The sequence below is a fragment of the Amblyomma americanum genome, chromosome 8 (genome assembly GCF_052857255.1).
Source record: "Amblyomma americanum isolate KBUSLIRL-KWMA chromosome 8, ASM5285725v1, whole genome shotgun sequence".
In the NCBI taxonomy this organism is placed as follows: Eukaryota; Metazoa; Arthropoda; class Arachnida; order Ixodida; family Ixodidae; genus Amblyomma; species Amblyomma americanum.
This window is the reverse complement of record NC_135504.1, coordinates 55,478,840-55,497,821: the sequence shown is the minus strand read 5'-3', so window position 1 is coordinate 55,497,821 and position 18,982 is coordinate 55,478,840.

Here is an 18,982-nt window from a genome sequence, read left to right as displayed (position 1 = left end):
ATGATACGGCGCTGTAAAGCATCTATACATGAGCCCAACGTTGCGGGGCGAGTCGAGCAAGGTCAACACAATTCGCGGCGCGCCCTGTGAGGCGCGAGCGCGCGAGTAGTAAACCGGCACCAGCTTCTGTTCTTCCCTGCAGAAGAAGCTTTCCCCAAACGTGACAGAGGATTAAGTGTAATTTGAGGAGAGGGCTGCGATTCAACCCACCCTCTGCAGTCGGCGCGACTCGACGGTCGCTTAGCTTGACCCCATAGCGGATACTTGAGCCCGACGGCCGGTTTTCAGCACAACCGCCTAATCGACGCGACTTTTGTCCGGCTCAGGTAAATGGCCAAACAGTTGTGTGCCTATGTCTAGCTCCAACTTGGGGAGCAGTAAATGGCTAAAGAGAGGGAGCGGAAGATTCAGGGCCGTGGCAGCACATGAAAACAGTTTTCTTAATTAAGCCGGTATGGCTGGTGTGGCCCGCCAGTTCTAGTAGCTACACTCTCTTAGCTCACAAGGCACCCCCCGCCCCTCTCCTCCCCTCCCCCAATTAAGCTGTAGGCCAAATATAGCCCAAAATAGCCACATAGTAAAAAAAATTCACCCCAACCAGAACAAAAAGTACCACACTTTGGCAATTTATCTACGCGCTGGACAATAAAAAAGGGCGCCTGTGACGTCACGTGAACACCCCTAGGGGGCAGGGCCAAGCAAGCGAGGTGTATAAAAAGGCACCGCAATTTCACTTATCAATGCGGCCCTTAACCATGGCAGAAATTTTGAAAACCCAGAAAGGCGGGGAAAAACTACTCTATGAGGGCTAGTCCTTCCGCTTAATGCGAAGAAACCATAATCGAACTTCATGGCGCTGCTGCACAGCCGGGTGTCGAGGGTCCGCCACCACTCTCACGCTGAAAGGTGCAATTTATGTTGAAAAGGTAAGAGCCACATTCTTTATTTCTTCGGTCTCACGAAACACGTTTGATTTTGTGATTTTGTGAAAATAGGAATGTAATATCAACCAACCTTAAATACAGTTGAAAATTCTTGTTTACTTCTTCAAGCACGAAAATACTTGAGGAATAGGTAAGGAATAACTGACCGAATATCTAGAATCTACCTCGGAGAGCTACATTCTGTTTTTTTTTTCTTTCCGCAGGCAACGCCTCTACACCTAGGCCACATTCGCAACCCTGAGCGTTGCATCGCGGTTTCCACAATGGAGAACATGAAGCAACAAGCGACAGCATCTCGAGATCGGACCAGAAACGTCATCTCAGAGGCAACTGCTTCACTGAATGGTAACTTCATATGTTTTCCATAGCCGGAAAAAATTCGAAAACTAGCTTCACACGGCGTGCATAAAAAAAAATAAGTTTAGTTCCTTCACTTGTGGAGTTGGACTGTATCTCTGTTCACAATGTAGAAAGCCGTCACAAAGCTTTGAAAATATTTTAATTTGTATCGGCGTAGACATCAGGTGAGATGAGCAAATGTGAAAAGGTCGTATAGCGCTAATAAGGATAGTGTTTGCCTTCTATTTAAATTGTTCTGAGGAGCTATTGAAGTTATGTGATACGCTCCTCCGGCCTGATCTATACGGCATATTTGCAATTCAGGCAGAGTATTTACTTCACCTAGCTGTTCATAATGCCCTTTAAACGTATAGGATACCACCTTCACCTGAACATGCCCACATATTGCTATCGGAAAAGTCCTTCAACAAGACCGGCGTTTCAAAAAGTGTAGATTCCAAAAACATTTGAGAGAAAACCCGTATCAGCAGCTGCAACACTGCTAATTAGAAGTTTTGCTTCAACCGTAAGGAGAGGGATAACTATAGCACTGAGCCTCTACCTGAATTAACTTTTTTAAATAACCATTTTATGCACTGCAAAAAGAGGCTGACTTGTACCTTTAATTGCCCTTCTCTTAATTTTATGCGGTTATTTTTTGTTCTTGATCCGACAGCGAACTATTTTTTGGCAGCGGGGTTTTAGGCACATTAGAAACGTGCGGCTTGAATTCGCAATATTCCTCAGGTACGAGTATGATGCAATGCTGTTTTTCTGATCGACTTTTGAATGCAGACAAAAAGAAAAACAACATCGCTTCTTCATCATTTCTGCCATCCCTTTTTATGCACTGCAAAGTTTCAAAGGTCAGCACTTCCTTCAATAGCATCGATGACGAGGACGATTCAAAGGCAACGAAGGATTTCCAAGGCGTTGCCGTCCACGCCTCGGTCCATCGCAGACATCGTATTGGATAGAGAGCTCGTGCAGTTATTTGGCCACTGGTGACGATTTTCTGCTCTTCGATGGTAGACCGGGAGACCCGGAGAGACTCATTCTTCTTGGAACGAAGGCAAACCTTGACAACCTGGCCTCCTGTTCACACTGGTTCGCGGATGGAGCATTTTCAGTGGCGCCAGCTGTGTTTTATCAGCTGTACACTATTCACGCTCTGCAGTCTGGCAGGGTGCTGCGATTGGCGTATTGTCTGCTAAAGCGGAAACGACAGCAACCTATACACGAGTATTCAGAAAAATGCTGGAACTCGAGCCTGCTCTGTCCCCAATGAGTTTGCTCACAGATTTCGACCAGGGAGCCATCCAAGCCTTTCGGGTGGTGTTCCAGCCGCAACCCCTTTGGCATGTTTTTTTTTATTTGAAGCTGTCTGTCCGAAGGAAGGTCCAAGAGATCGGCCTTATCCGAAAGTACGCTACCGACTCCTACTTCCGTGAAGCACTGCAGCTACTTCCAGCGTTGAGTTCTCTGAGATCGGAAGATGTTGCCAAAGGTGAGTTGGGCTCTTGCAGCAGATGCTTCTTTCAAGTATTTTTTTAATAAGTTAAGGTAATTACCTCTCACCTCCAATGCACACGCTTTCGACGCCCGAAAATTTTCACTAAAACGCCGACTTCGCATATGTGAAAGAATGCAGTTCTGCCTTCATAAGCTTAAAAATGTGCGTGAGACGAAGCATTTAGAACAATAGGAAAAATAAGTGAAGGGAATGTCTCCCGTAAGTGTAGTTGTAGAGTGTGCATTTGTTTTCGTTTTAATTAATAATGGAATTTCAAATTTTTCAGGCTACGAAGAGCTCCAGGACGACGTGCAAGTCCTGGACCACCAAGAGTCAGAAGTTTTTGACTATTTTGAGCGGACATACATAGGTGTCGCATTTGGACGAAATCGAACGCGGAAGGACACACCGTTTCCGCCTACGCTTTGGAGCTGCCACGACCACGTGCTGGACGGTCTGCCGAAGACCAACAACAGCGTTGAAGCATGGCACGACAGCCTGCAGCAATCACTAGGTTTCCGCCACCCAGACCCCTACCGCCTCATTGCGGCCCTGAAGCAGGAGCAGTCCCTAACTGAGCAAAAGCAGGCGGAGGCTGGACGTTGGATTGCGGTTTCCCAAAGGGCAGCCTATGCTAAAATTGCTGAGCGCCTGCAAGGCGTCTTGGCAAACTACTCAACGACGCCTTTAATAGCTGTTATGCTAGGCTGCCGGTTTACTTACGAGTTGTAAACCTCTACAGTGTGAGCTTCTCGCGAAATTAATCTTTTCTACAAGCTCTTACTTCTATTAGCCGCCGTGTTGGTTTCTCGCCGCAGTCCTGAAGCATGCGATGGGTTTGACACGCATTTATTCTTTACATCATCATTTTTCTTGATTCTGCTCTCTCTCTCTCTCTTTTATCTGCACGCTTCACTGATAGTGGCCGAGTTGGTGCCGGTAGACGGGCTCATGCCCATTCTTCTTCATAAACCTACTTACTAGTACCACTAGTCTATTTGTGGCAACCCATCTTGCCTTTCCCGATACAGCTGCCCACTAGGTCACACTATGGCTACAATTTAAGACAAACAGCTAATTAAGAATGAGCACCGTCTTTTGGCGCGCCTTGTAGCCCACAATATCACTTCGGCACGTATAGAAATTCATCAGTCAATTAGCAGCGTACGTGGACGGATATTTTAGTAAAGCATTGTGCGATATTTTGTCATAGGCGTCGTTCTTAAATTCCGCTTGTATCAATGATATTTTATAAATATAATTCATGATAATTAGCAATAAAGATATTGAGTACTTCAAGAACATCAAGATAATTCCAGGACGTCGTGATGCACCCTTCGATTCCTGCGAAAAAGGTCATGGTTTATTGTGTTACTATGACAAACATTTTTCCAGGTTGTTTTTTGCGAGCCGTGCGTGAAAGGTACAAAACAGTGGGATTTTGAAATATTTACAAAAATTTATCGTGCCGCAGTAGTCATTCCAAGTATTTTGTCAGGTTGTTCAAAAGGCAAAGAAGCCGAATAAATTGTTTCAAAGATCAGGAAACGTAAGCCGTGTCAGATAAGAAATTCGAAATTTGAGAAAGTTTGCTTCTTTCGGCATATTCAGCCCTCATTTTCGCAGTCAGGTGCTCGTCAAAATATGAAAGTTCGTACGTAGAACAGTACGATTTATTGCATTTATTTCCGGAACACTTTTTTTTTGAGGGAAGAAATAATTTTTAACGCTGCGTCCCCGCGTCTGATTCCGGCGTTGCCCTGTAAATGCTCTTCATTGCAGTACACCTCGCCGCCGGCTGCAAACATACACAGAACGAGCTCCCCACTGCTCGGATGCGATGGTGCACTGTGATTAGAGGCTTCCAGTTTCGGCAATGCAGAAATCTGCTCAAGGGCACGGTTACAGAAAAAATGAAAATGAAGCGGCCCCGTAGCCGGAGCATCAGGATAACCCGCGTTGTAACTAGAGATGCGGACAAAAGAGCGCTGCAGCCACGCTCCCCACCCCGCAGCTGCGAGAAGCACTGTTAAATGCAGATGCCGCTTCAGATCTGAACACAAGCAGACTGGCTAGTGTTCCACCAGGTGAACAGTACTGCTCTGCCCTCCTTCCAGGAAGCACACTTTGCACTCTGATAACAAGGAGAGTGAAAGCCGCTACAATATATCGTGCCGCATTCTGTAAGCGAATCGGATTTGTGTTTTTCGTGAGTTTGGCCACGGGAGATCGAGCGGCCGTGGTTTGGTTGCGGCCATGGGCGGAAAAAAGTAAAACCGAACGAGATGGTCATTTTACATCTCCTTTTGCAGCTGCTGGGCGAGTTGGTGCATGACTCCAAGATACAAGGCGCAGGAGTAGGCAGGACGAACAAAGAAGGAACACGGCCAAGGCGCTTACTGCTACTGTAGTTTAAGGGACGAGCTCGCCTTTTACAGTCGGATACAACTCAAGAACGAAGTGGCAGTTGTGCCTTAGAGGAGGCACTCCACGAAACGGCGTCGACCTATTTTCATGGGAGAATGGGTCTGAGGGAGCTTGGGTAAAGGAGGAGAATCCAATGAGATCGATAAAAGTGGCCCTTTTGAGGGACATTTCCCGCTTCATTTTATTATTTTTTCGCTTAAAATAAAAAGCTACAAACAACATTTTCCGCTTCGTTTTATTATTTTCTCGCTTAAAATAAAAAGCTACAAACAATCTACAAACAGCTACGCTTCCCGCTGCCTTGGAGCACTCAACCACCGCAGCAGCTTCTGCAGCGCTGCACCGTACTGCGCTATGCTGTTTTGTCGTCGTGCTGTTTTTTTCCCTGCGCTCTTTCTATCGCCGTGCTGTTTTGTCGCTGTGCCGTCTTGTCCGCGTTCCGTTTTGACGCGTGCTGTTTTTTCCCTGCGCTCTTTTGTCGCCGTGCTGTTTTTTGTCTGCGCTATTTTGTCGCTGCGCTGTTTTTTGTGCGCTGTGTTGTCGCATGCTGTTTTGTCGTGTGCTGTTCCTTCGTGTCCCCGTGGTTAAGGTGTCCTCCGATATGAGAGACAGATACTGCGCTATTTCTTTCCCCCAGCAACAAATTTTCAACTTTCACTTTCAAGATTAGTTTTTAAAATTGATTTTGAAGATACGAAATGGCGCAGTAACTGTCTCAGATATATCGGTGGACACCCGAACCGCGCCATAAGAGGTTTGACCTCTGGCTCACTTGAAGGCCAAAACCGTAAGCACCGCGCACGAGGTAGCATAGTGAAGCTTTCGCTTCAAAAGTGAAGGACAAGAATGTTGCTGGCCGATGCAATTGCTCTCTAATATCTTAAGCACTCGAACTGCAGCAGGCGTAGGTGAAATGGAAAGATGATGATGATGGATTTTCATGGCGCAAGGGCATCTGTGGCCAAAGAGCGCCATGGCACAAGGTATTTTCGACTGCTCAAGGTCGGGTCAAAGACCCATTTTCTAAGCATTTCACCCTAAACAAGCCGAGCACCAGGCAGGGGAAAGCTTGTAACCATTGTATCACCGGTGGGTACCCGGCGGTACTGTGGATCAAGCCCCACACCTCCCGCATGCGAGGCGCATGCTCAACCACTTGGCCACCGCTGCGGTTGCGGTCCTAAAGGGAACGGATAGCGAGCAATATAGAGGAGAGCGATAGCAAGAAAGCACAGGGGCTCGAGATGGGTTTCGGTATCGTCGTCTTCATCAACTTCCATTCGGGCGGTGTGAACAGATCATCTTTGCTGACCATTGCATTAGAGCAGCACGCCATCGCCGCAGCCGAACACCATGCGTGCATGCTTTCGCCTTCGCAGATCGTCAGTGGACTTAATTGCTCTCCGCAATTGTTTCCCCGTTTCGAAAAGACTTGACAGTTATGGTGAGTCAGGCTATGCGGAGGTATGAAATGCAGCAAATTAGCCGCATATCCTGCTGTATGTATCCAGTCACCATACATCAGCCAAGATTATACGGGCCCTTATCATTGCAACCTCTTTCGAAAAAATAAAAACAATGGAGTGTAAACAAATCCGAAACACCAGGTTCTCACACATGCTTACACGGCAACTAGTTCTGTTCAGTCATCCAGTAATCAGCTTTTCCGCACAGAAAAAAACCTTTACCATGGAGACGCGGACTGACCCACGGGAAGAAGATGGGTGCAGCGCTAAAAAATACTATTCCACGCATTATGCTCTGAACTCAATGAGTGATGAGCAGGGCTTTGACACAATTTGCCTTTCACCCTTCCTATTTGACCGCTGCGGGGAGGGTGAATTGTACTTGCAAGGCAGTGGCTTAAGCATAATCCCTTTATCCTGAAAGCAACAAAGGATTGATGTATGGAGTAAAGGGTTCCGGCTTAACCTGACAATAGATGTCTACAATTCTGCCCCCAAACTGGTTCGGCTGCCATGGAGGAGTTTGCGCTATGCAGAGAAGCTGACTTTCAGAGTTTTGCAAAGGGTCCGTAGCACATTGTAACATCTTACTACTATAGTACATAGGCAGTCTTTTCTCTGAGCTTCCTGCTCCTCAAAGTAATTGTTTGCCGTGGCTGTCAAACTTCTTAAGTTCCAATATTTGTTCGGTTAATTCTCCACCTAACGGCTGCCCAGGCTCTTAAGTGTTCGTGATACGTACAGCTTATCTCGTGCGGTATATGCGCTTTACCTCATTGTTCACACTTTAGACAACTTACCGACGATGTTGTTAATGGGAGCGACAGTTGGGCTTTTAGGGCCCCACTGTCTGATTATCGCAGCACCAAGCTTGTCTTTATCAGCCGCCATTGGCATTCTCGTTGTCTTAAAAAAGTTATGCACGGATTCTGGAACGTTTAGCCATATCTTGTGAAGTGTATATATACTTGCAGTAGTTTTTGCAGGTGACCACTCAAAGTCGGACGAAGACGGCGCGTGCGTGTACACCGCGTTAACCGCAACCCGACTTCTTTGCTTCCACCCCAGTGAAGGAACTGACCAGGGGAGCCGCACAGTCAGCCCGCTCTGAACACACTGGGTGAGAAAAAAAAACAGAAACGCAAAGGCCCCCCCCCCCCCCTCGAGAAGCTGGGCTTGAGGGGAGGACACACAAAGTTGAAAATGGGCGAATCTTACTAGCATCTCTCTCTCAAACCAGGGAGGAAGAATCTAAGAGGAGGAGGAGGAGTTCAACTTCATGCGGCACGTGGTGGCGGCTTTGTGAACTAGCTGCGCATGAACCAGAATCCTGGCCATGTTGTTAGTTTTACAAACAAAAAAGGCACTCCGGCAGATTCCGGGTTACCATGGCAGGAAGGAAACTTGCCGACATCACAACAGTAATAGAAGACGTAATCCACGTATAGCGAACCGGGTAGGCACAGTTCTCAGACTTCATTGTAGCGTACACAAAGGGGGCACAGCCAATGAGGAGGAACACAGAACAGCACCCTGTCCTGCCTTCCTAGTCCTTCCCTCTGTCGCCTTTGTGTGGCTTAAAAAGAACTCTGAGAATGGACCGACTAGCCCGAGAGCGCATATTACTGGTATACACATTTCGTTGGTTACAACATATGAATAGGAAATCATTTGTATCCAGTCGTTCCTAACAGTCCTCGTACCGAATAATCCCAGACAAAATAAAAACATAGTCACCAAAACAAAGACTAATTATGGAAAGTAAAAGCTAAGTTACCAGCTTCTAGTTGTTCGCAGTCAACCAATTTTAATATCAAGTTTGCTCACTCTAATTTCAAGAATAAAAACACACTATAAAGCAATTATTTAATGCTGAAATGAATTAACTACATTTATTTTTCGTGATGGATGCATTTGTCACGTAAACTTAAGTCTGTTAGTTATTTACAGTGATTTTTTGGAATGTTTATAGGCTGTTTCTTGTGCATGGGCTACTGTCAATGTACGCATTAGATTTTTTGGTGTGACACTGCCCTTTTCTGTAATTAATTGGTTTCCCATAACACTGTGTTCAACTTCATTTTACTCCCAGCGCACTGCGGTACACTGTTATGCAGAACTGTGACCTCGTCACGCCTTTTGTCAGAGTTTCCTCTTTTGTCCCTGAAATAAATAAAACTCAAGCTGAAGCGCATGTGAACGGCTAGTGGATGCGGAAGCGAAGTTTACCTAATGTGTTTCGGGACGACGCAGTACGTATAGTTGTTTTTTTATGTTCTTGACGGCTGAGGAATTCAAATATTTCATTCCGAGGGCGCTCGAGGGCGAGGCAACATGCAGGTGTCTTCGAACGGCCGCAGCACAGGATTCCGCTGGCGCAGGAACGGCAGCTTTTTTTCTGGTTCGCCTAATCTATAGTGCAACATTGGCATGTGCGCAGACCCTTCGCGGGTACAATGCGCCGCGACGGGTTATGTCGGGCCTTTTTGATCCAATTTCGCTCTGCCACTGCTAGTATGATGGGTGTGTCTTGTCCCGCCTCCTAGACAGCTCGAGTTCATATTACGAGAATTCTAAAGCTTGTTTTTGAGACAAGGACTGTCCGCTTATCAGCACCAATTAGCGAGACCTGCCGTTCACGCTTATGGTTTTCAGTGTCCGGGTGTGTGCATAGAGGAGCTGCCCTGCAAGAGCCCGGAGCAGGCAATATCTTCCTTCGCCCACCCAAGGAGATCACCGAAATGGTAATTGGTACTATTGTAATCTGCTCCAGAAGGCTTTTCTTTTCCGATAGTGTTGAAAGGTGGGTGGTTATTTCTGCCGGTTGATGTGAGGAGGCAAACAATGAAATTTGACGCCTCTTTCTTAACGCAATTTTTCATCTTTTACACTGAAAAAAGTAGATAAAACTTATATTGTCTCTAAGAATTATTATCATCAGAAAAACAAAAAACAATAGCAATGCAAGTGCATCAAAAATACAATCAAGCTGGGTGATGCATTTTTCGTTTCGCTTTTTGAAGTGCCGATACAAAAAAGACCGCGAAGAAGAAGAAAAAACCGGCAGAGGGACCTCTCCCCAAAAATATAGGGAAAAGAACAACAAACCGAGGAAGTGCCATTGGGGAGGGGAGAGGGGGAGGGGGTATGGTTACTTTGAAACGTCATATCTTGCAGTCACCCCTCCCCTGTCGAGAACATGCACGCGGAAAGACGGCTGAGGCTGTCCTAGCAAGAGCGCCACTGCATGCAAGCTTCCGCTGCATGTGGGCGAGTCCTCGCTCGATTAGTAGCGCCAAACCGCGGCAGTGGGCGAGTGAAATGGGCGCGTGAAAAGTCTTTTTCTCTTATTTTTCTTTAATATTGAGAGCGGAATCACTTGTTTACACGCTCCTGTTTCAGTAATCATTTCCCCGCTTGTATTTGAAGACCCCGAGGAATCGCCTGGACCAGCTTCTGTAATAAGCCTTTTTTTTTTTCACTGACGTCCTGCGCATGCGCCTAGCCTCATCACCAATTGTTTTTCAGGGAATCCTCTCCAAAATGTACAAGATTGCTGCGCCAATGTTTTTCCGTGAATGACGTTTTCTCGACTAAAGATGCGATGGACTGCAGGGCGCGTGGCTCCCTCACCCACTCTGCCTCAAGCGAGAACACTCAATCGGGTTCGCAGACGCCATATGCGCTTGCGACTAGCGGTGCTACAGGAAAAAAAGCCAAGTTCAGTTATTTCCTTTTGCGTACAGGTACATACCCGTTCTTTTCAAAAACACTCCATTTCCCACATTCCCAAAAATATTCGTAGTCGCCACGCGCGTCGAATGTGTTCATGGAGACTGGCGGGCGCTTCATTGTCAATGTCATGATTGGTATTTAAATGCAAAACCTTCGCGAGCAGTAGCTATTTAGCAGCGCCCTTTAATCTATACACACCCACGCACAATGAACACCCACATTGAGAATAGCAAAACTCAGCATCTTTGCTTGCGCTATTAGCAAACGTGGGAACACAAATGAGTAACATGGGTTCGGGCCATGGAAGCTACGCGTGAAACTGAAAATTGACCAGATAAAGATACGGAGGGCTCATCATTGAATCTGCGCAGGGTATGCACACCAGTAAAGCTACGCTATGGGAAGGGAACGGAGCAAAGGCCACTAGAACATAAGCCGCCAGAAAAAGAGAGAACTCAGAAGGACCCGTAGGCAGACAGGCACAAACAAAATGCTTTGAGAGTGAATATGAGTTTGTGAATGGGGAGGGGGGGCTGGGGGGCGAGTGTAAGTGGATGCGAATATAAGACACTTGTGATTAAGCCGAGGTACCATGACTGGACAAAAGGAAATCAATACCTTACGTGCAAAAGGAGGTGACATGGTGCTCGGTGGTGATCGACTCCGTGAGGACGCACAGATGTCGAAGAGTGGAAACGCTTGCAAGGCCCTCGGCGAACTCGTTCTGCCTTAGAGGGGTGTCGCGGGCCTCGATCGACAGCTGCCTGAGCGTCGGGTTGGATCGCAGCAGCCGACTCAGGCTAAAAGGGAAGCCGGCAGCGTCCGTCACCTCCTGCTCGAGGCTGTGCAGGCTGAATCGCAGCTCGGTTACGCGACACTGATTCAGGAAAGCTAGCGATGACATCTTGGCCGTGTCATCCAAACTCAGCCGGCGAAGTTCGGTCGTCCCGTGCAGCTCCTTGAAGTCCGCTTCGCTGAAGCAAAGAGGTACCCTGCAGACTACGCACTTTGAACCGCGATTCGAATCGCACTCCGCACGGACATCTAGCTCCTCGAGGAGTCTGCATCCCCGGGCCAGCAACGTGAGGGAGTCGTCCTGGTTGACGCCACAGGGTGCGAGCGCCAGTGCCCGTAGATGAGGCAGCGCGGAGGCCACGATCTCGGACCCATTCGTGTTGCAGTCGAAGTGAAACGACGCCATGTTTAATTCTATGATATTGAACGCGCACGTATTGAAGAAGAGCTTAGTTTCTTCGATGTGGCGCCTACAGGCGGTCAAGTTCCGAACGGCTCCTGACCACGCGGTGCTGTCAGGACAAGGCACAGGGACGAGACTTGACTCCAGCGCCCCGGCTTCGAGACGGCTTCGGGAAGTTGGCGATGCTCTATGTGTTCGTTGCCTTGTATAACCAAGACTGCTTGCTCAACTTCCTTTAGCTGCTCGTTCTGCGGTCCGTCCTGGAAATTGACCAGATTGCGTGAACGGGCCGGCTTCAGTTGATAGCTCATGTTGCCGATCATGACGTCTTCAGCATGAATATGGCTAGGACTTCGTCGGCAAGACCATTGTCGATCTTGGGAAGCCCAGATCCGTTCGCAAGTGAACTTGAATGTTTTCAAGAATGGCAGGTGACGACTGAACAACGTGCACAGTTCGGCGAGCTCAAAGCTTGAACCTTCTTTCTGAACGGAGTGGATATGCAGGTTTTGCAGCAGCCCGCACTGCAGCAGGATATGCTCTAAAGTGCAAGTATTCTCTCGCGTTGCTACCAGCTCCATGTACATGCTTTCTAGTTGGAGCTGTCCGTTTGGCGACCGGATGTAGGGGACCGGCCACGGGTCGTAGTACCAGCTGTCGTGCAGCGACCATTCGAGCTTTTGAACTTTGGTCAATTTGACATCTAGCACTGCGAATAGCTCGGAAGGTCGAATGACGCAGTTGACGCAGTACAGTTCTTGCAACTGATTGCAGGTGGACAAGCAGCCTAGCAGCGCTGTGGACGAAAGGCCAATGCAATTGCTGAAATCCAATTTTTTCACATGGCTGAAAACGTTTGCTTCATGAAAGACCTCTATGGTTAGCTCATCGGCGTCATGCGCAAATCTGAGCTTGCGCACAACATACTCATGGAAGACGAAACACTCGAGATTGGGGAAAGCTTCGGCGAGTGCTGCCACGGACGCTGCGTTCAGAAATGGCAATATGGTCTCCCAAGCTAGAAATGGTAAGGAATCAAGATACCTCCAGATGTCGGAAGGCGGCAGCATGTTGAACAGTTTGTGGGAACGAATATTTCCTCGGAGAACTCGACAGAGGCAAATTCTTGAAAAACAAGACCAATGCCTCCGCGACCACATTCGGGCAGGAGAACGGGAAACCACTGCATTCGAAGTGCACTTGGCAATCCTAGCGAAACCTAAAAGGGAAGGCACACAAGGAACAAGGAGACTTCAGAGAACGAAGTGCTGATGTGACAGGCGGACAATCCCTTTTGTGGGTGGCAAGAGAGGCACTCTGAGAGGAGAGGGAAGGAAGAGATTAGAGAGAGAGAGAAAAAAGCGACATTTCTAGGAAAGTGTCCAAAGCTGCGCTTAGAAATGCCGTGCCACATGAGTCACCACTTGACCCTTCTTAACACGTGCTGTGGGGCGGGTTGATTGGAGTGGGCGCGGAGGCACCGCAGCAGCAATGGCCTCCCGCTGGTCTCTGTTCCTTGTGCAATTCCTCTGCGCCTTCATGAACACCTACCAATACGGCCCTGCATCAACTCCGGCGTACGGGACCTTCGTCGCAGACGTGTCCTTGGATCTGTTCTTCAACAGTCTTCTTCTTCTTCTTCTCCTCAAGTAATATGGCAACAGTCTTGATGCGCTAGCCTTCACTTCTTCGTTATCCAGTTGCGTCTTCTTTTCTGAATGAAGTGCACACTGTCTGTTTGAATGAAGTGGTGCCGCTGGGAACTTTGCTGCAAACAAAGCACCCGAAGGGACATCGACAACGGCGAGTCCGGCGTTGAGGTCGGCAAGAAAACCGAGCATTTGTACCACATTTGGGTACAGCCACAGATCTGTTTGTTCCGCTGTTCTAAATTTAATGATAGAATCTCACCGACTGCCTTGCTAAGTGTTCCAAAGTTTTCTTTTCTATCAATTATTATATTTTGACTTAATCATTATTATTTAATCTCTCTCTTTACTATTATTCTTATAATTTTTAATTCAAAACTTTCATCCCTTTTCTGTTCATCAGGAAGAATTGACCGGTGTTGCGCTCCCACGTGCTTTTCCTTTTTATGCGTTGCATATTGCAATCACTCAGTTCAGCCCTTGGGCGCGGCCGGGCAGCCACCAAACCACGTGACGTGACGTCACGACAGCCGGAGGAAAAGCTGGGCCCCAACTCGCGCGGTCGCGCGCGGCCGCAGCCACCACCTGACTCCCGCTCCTCCCGCTAGGGGCGCTGCGCTACGATTGACGTCACGGCATATGTATAAAAGAGCTGCGCTCCTTCGCCGGGAAAGTCTTATACCCCTGTCACACGGGCATTTCGAGGGCCCTCGAACCGATAGTCTATCGACTCAAAGGCGATCGAGCGCTGCTACACGGGCAGCTTCAATGGCGATCGAGTCAATAGTCTATCGAGTCAACGGAGCAGCACGGAACTCCATCGAGATATGCAACGCATTCTTGGCTTACCCAAGCTAAGCCTGGCCATTTTTATTAAATGCGTTCAGGAGAATAGCCACCCGATTCTTGGCCGATCCCCCAGTGTGGGTATGTGCCATCTTTTGATAGGCAAACAACAAGAACAACATCTCGAGCATCTGAGCTCTGGAAGGTCCAGCTCTGGAAGGTGACGTGACCCAGCAACCCAGGCTGCGGGGTAGCGACTAAGCACCTGGCGGTGTTGCGCTAGCTTGCTAAATTTATCCTTCTTTTTATCTGTGCCAGCTTGCTCCTCTTCTGGGGTGACTGGTCGCGGGACGAGAGCTTAATGTCTACTTCTTCTCCTGGCCAAGGGTTTTCCCCTTGGTCGGCATCTCTTCCTCAAGACCAGCTCCCAATTGATCTCTTTTTCCACAGTTGAGTTTCGAGCATTCCGGTCGCTTTAGTGCCTTCCGCTGGAGGCGATATCCGACTTAACAACCCGGAGGCAGTGCAGGTGGCTCTTCAATTTACATCCAAGCACTTCATGCTCATTACTGATGACCGGCAGTTCGGCAGTGGTGGTATTTTGTGCAGGTCACGGGATAAAGACTGTATTGAAGACCTGTTAAAGCGTACGACTTTCTCCAACCACCCGGTGAGCGCATTCATTCCGCCTCATCTAGCATGTTCCAAGGGGTTGGTCCGAGGGGTCGACTCCTGACTGAGCCCTGTGGAAACGCTTGAGAACCTCACGCCTGCGGGAGTGATTGCTGTCCATCGATGCAGCAGGTTGGTTGAAGGAGTAAAAATTCCTACGGAGTCCGTCATTGCCATATTTCCAGGAATAGTTTGCCCTGCAGAGATTAAGGTGTGGCCGTTGGTTTTTCGAGTAGATGCCTTTAACTCTCGGCCCCTTCAGTTTCAAAACTGCTGGCGATTTGGCCACAGCGGCAAAGCCTGCAAAGCGGCCTTACGCTGCTGTGCCTGTGGGGAACGTCATTGCTGAGAGGAATTTCCTGAACAGCAAGAGAAATGTTGTTTGTTTAGTGGTGCTCACCCTGCTGATTCGCTTGACTGTCCTGCACGAGCACAAGAAGTTTAGGTGCTTGAGCTTATAGACAAGCTCAGATAAACGCGGACAGAGGATTTTGCCGCAGTCATGGAGAGAGCCTCAGGCTACTCTAGTGTGGCCGCCAAATGCCCACCCATAATGGATTCTAGTTGGTCCCAGGCTATTACAACGGCAGTTGAGAAAGCTTTGGCAAATGCAATAGATCGCCTTATGGAAACCGTATCCACGTACATTTCGCAGGTCATACCTGCTCAGATGTCCAATCTTCTGCAGGTGTCCACCGCTCCGCTCTTGCCTTCTTTGGCTTCCGAAGCTACTCCTCCTTCTGTAGTAATCGATTCCGCTCCACAGGGTCAAAAACAATGTGAGCAACAAGAGACCTCTCAGGCCTCTCCTTCGAACAGCATTATGGACGCATCCTCTATGGACTGTATGGATATAGAGTCCGATCTTCCCACCAAGAAACGAAGTGGGTCTCCTCTGAATATTGCAGGTCCATCTTGCCCCCAGTCAAAGGCAAAGAAAAGTAACGCAAGTCAAAATGCTAAGACCAGGATTCTAGAAAAGGCAGTCGCGGCTGCGGCACTCCCGCCAAGATAGGGTTCTTAAGTGTACTCCAGTGTAATTGTCGATCTATATTCTCAGCTTTAACAGATTTAAATTGCCCATGCAATCAGCTTCTACTAGATTTAGTTGCTTTACAGAAAAAATGGATAACTACAAATTTCAATTATCTCAAGGATTACCGTCCGTTCCGGCTTGACCGGTCATCACGAGGGGGAGGGTTGTTAGTGCTCATCTCTACAAAGCTTTGCCACAGGGCATGCATTTCTTTCCAATATGCGGACAATGAATGTGAAATTCTTGCGGTTGACCTCAGTGTCCCAGGTCAACAGCCCTTTACGGGAGCTAACGCATATTTCTCATTTGATGTGCCTGACACTCGGCCCCTTGACTGACTCATGTCTAGTAGCCGATCTCAGGTTCTATTACTCGGAGACTTTAATTCGCACCATGTGACGGGGGGGTTCAAAACAGACAGCTTTGGTTCTAGACTATTTGATTGGCCTTCTGACAACAGCTTGTTTCGCAGCAATTCCGGATTGCATACGTTTGTTCGGAGTCAATGCCGCTCCGCCTTGGATTTAAATTTTTCCTCCCAAGTAGTTTCTGTTATGTCTTGGGCGCCTGTTGACTGTGCAACAAACAGTGATCATCTACTGATTAGTTTCCCTTTTGCGCGTACATTAACTGTTCCTGAGTGACATCAGCGCGCGTTAATAAATTACAGATGCTTTAAAGACACGCTTAAATCAGTCCTCCAAACCACTCCAGACCCTTGCGGTCAGACAAGTGCCGAAAGCAAGGCTGCACATCTATGTTCAGTACTGGACCATGCAAGGCAAAAGTCTGAATTTTTGGTTAAGGGAACCAAGGGTACAATCGTGAACAACTGGTGGAATGCTGAGTGCACGCGTGCATATAGACGACGGAAAGCAGCTTGGAGGAAACTTCTCATCAATCAATGCCCAAAAATTTGCTTGGATTATAAGTATGTTGCAGCAACATTTAAGCGCGCTGTCGCCCGTGCAAAGGAGAAATATAATACAAATCATTATGATTTCCTTTCACAATCAGGAAATAAACGAGCTTTGTTTAATTTCAAGAGGCACAGCAAGGTGATTCCACCGGCTGCCAACATTGAATCCCTCGTTCAGTCCCCTGCTGACATCGCAAAGGCCTTAGAGGATATTGCATGTGGCCTAGAGCTTCGCTTTACATCTGATCTAACTTCTCCTGCTATATTCACAAGCACCGCAAGTGATTTCACTGAGGTCTCTATGCCTGAGCTGTCGCAAATTGTTCTGCGCTTATCCCCAGCGGCTCCTGGCCCCGATAAGGCCACTTCCTCTATGATCAAAATTTTGTTCAATGAATCTCCTGCAGACCTGTTGGCTCTAGTTAACCATTCTATTAAAGGTCCTTGGATACCTCATAAGTGGCGTCTTGCTGAAATAGTTCCATTGCTCAAAAAGCAAGGGGAGGGCTTAATTTTAGACAACATACGCCCTATTTCATTAACATCGAAACTAGTGAAATTGGTGGAAATTGTTCTTCTCAGCCGTGTAATGTCATTCATTTCGGAAAATGCTCTCTCGAATTCATGTCAAATTGGTTTCAGGCCGTGTTGTTCAATTTGGTGTGCCCACACTGACCTAGAAAGCCGTATTAAATTAGCTCGCAATAGAAAAGTTTGCTGCGCTTGTCGCCTTGGATGTCAGTAAAGCGTACGACAGCGTTGAGCACTCGACTATGTTACTAAATTTACAGGAACTTCCCAAGCTATTTTGTAGCCTGGATTTCTGTTTTTTTTGGAAACTAGAGAATTTTACTGCTGCCAAAATGGTGTTTCCTCAAGGAGATTTTCACAGACAAGAGGTGTACCGCAAGTATCAGTTCTCTCACCTGTTCTTTTTAACATTTTTCTAAGCTCCATTCCATGCATTCAGAACAGGAAAACTTATGCGTACGCCGACGATATTGCATTTTTTGCATCAGCAGGTGACATTAACACACTTTATCGAACCCTGCAAAATTACCTCAATGTTATTGACGACTGGTTTTGAAGAATTCATCGGTCCCTCAATGTGAGTAAATGCGCATTGTTAGTATTTTCGGTTTCTGTTCCTGTAAATATCTGCCTGGTCTATAGAAACAGCATAATACTTCAAGTTCAGACGGTGAAATATCTCGGAGTAATATACGTCTCTACTCTATCCTGGAGGCCACACATTGAGCAAGTTTCTGCAAAAGGAGTTCGGCCATTGGCATCCTACGCAGGCTTTGTAGTGCTAGGTCAGGCATGAGAACGCATACACTTCTGATGATTTATTAAATGTACGTCCGCCCAATCTTGGAGTACGGGTGTGTTTTATTCTCAGAAGCTGCTGCGTATAAACTTCGCCCTCTTGTGCTGTTGGATCGTGAGGCGTTGCGCCTTTGTCTGGGGCTTCCAAAATATGTCTCCAATGCTGTTCTGCACTTTGAGACGTGAATCTCATCGTTATCAGCTAGGGTTTGCCTTTTAACTGTTCAAACATTTTTTAAATTTGTGCGACTCACCTCTTCACGCTTCCAGTATAATATTTCTAAGTCAACCTTCTGCCTTTTTTAGTGCCGCCTGGTCTCGTTTTCATACTCCACAGATATGTTACGTGCAGTCCCTCCTTGATCCCATAAATATTCATTTCACAGATATCCGCCAAATGTATAACAACTCATCATCTGGCCAGATTGAATTCGATGACATTTTCCCATCGAATGCAAAGCTGCAGCCCTTCCCGCTTCTTCAGGGTCTGTTGCAGGACCACCTAAGGTCATTTCCTTCTCATGTTCTTATTGCTAACGATGCCTCGCAGGATCGCGAAAAGGCAGGTGTGGGAATTTTTTCGCCTTCACTGGATTGGTCTTTTTCTCTCCGTCTTCCTGACTTCACTCCAATTTTTCTGGCTGAATTATTAGCAGTAATCTTAGCCTTACGAAAATTAGAAACAACCCTTTCCCATGTCGCGGTTATGACAGACTCTGTCCATTTTCTCTTCATTATCCTCACCCACTGAGTCTCGGGCATTACTCCTTTTTAGGTTCCTGATTCCGCTCCATTTAAAATCGGTAAGGTTGCTTTGGGGACCAGGTCACATGGGCTTTCACTTAGATGATGTTGCAGATTCCTTAGCAGTAGCCTCTCTCTGCAGCCCAATTGTTGCTGTCCTGTCAATGAGTGCATATACAGCTGCGGTGAATGTTCGCAGCTACACAATATTTCAGGAATTTGCTG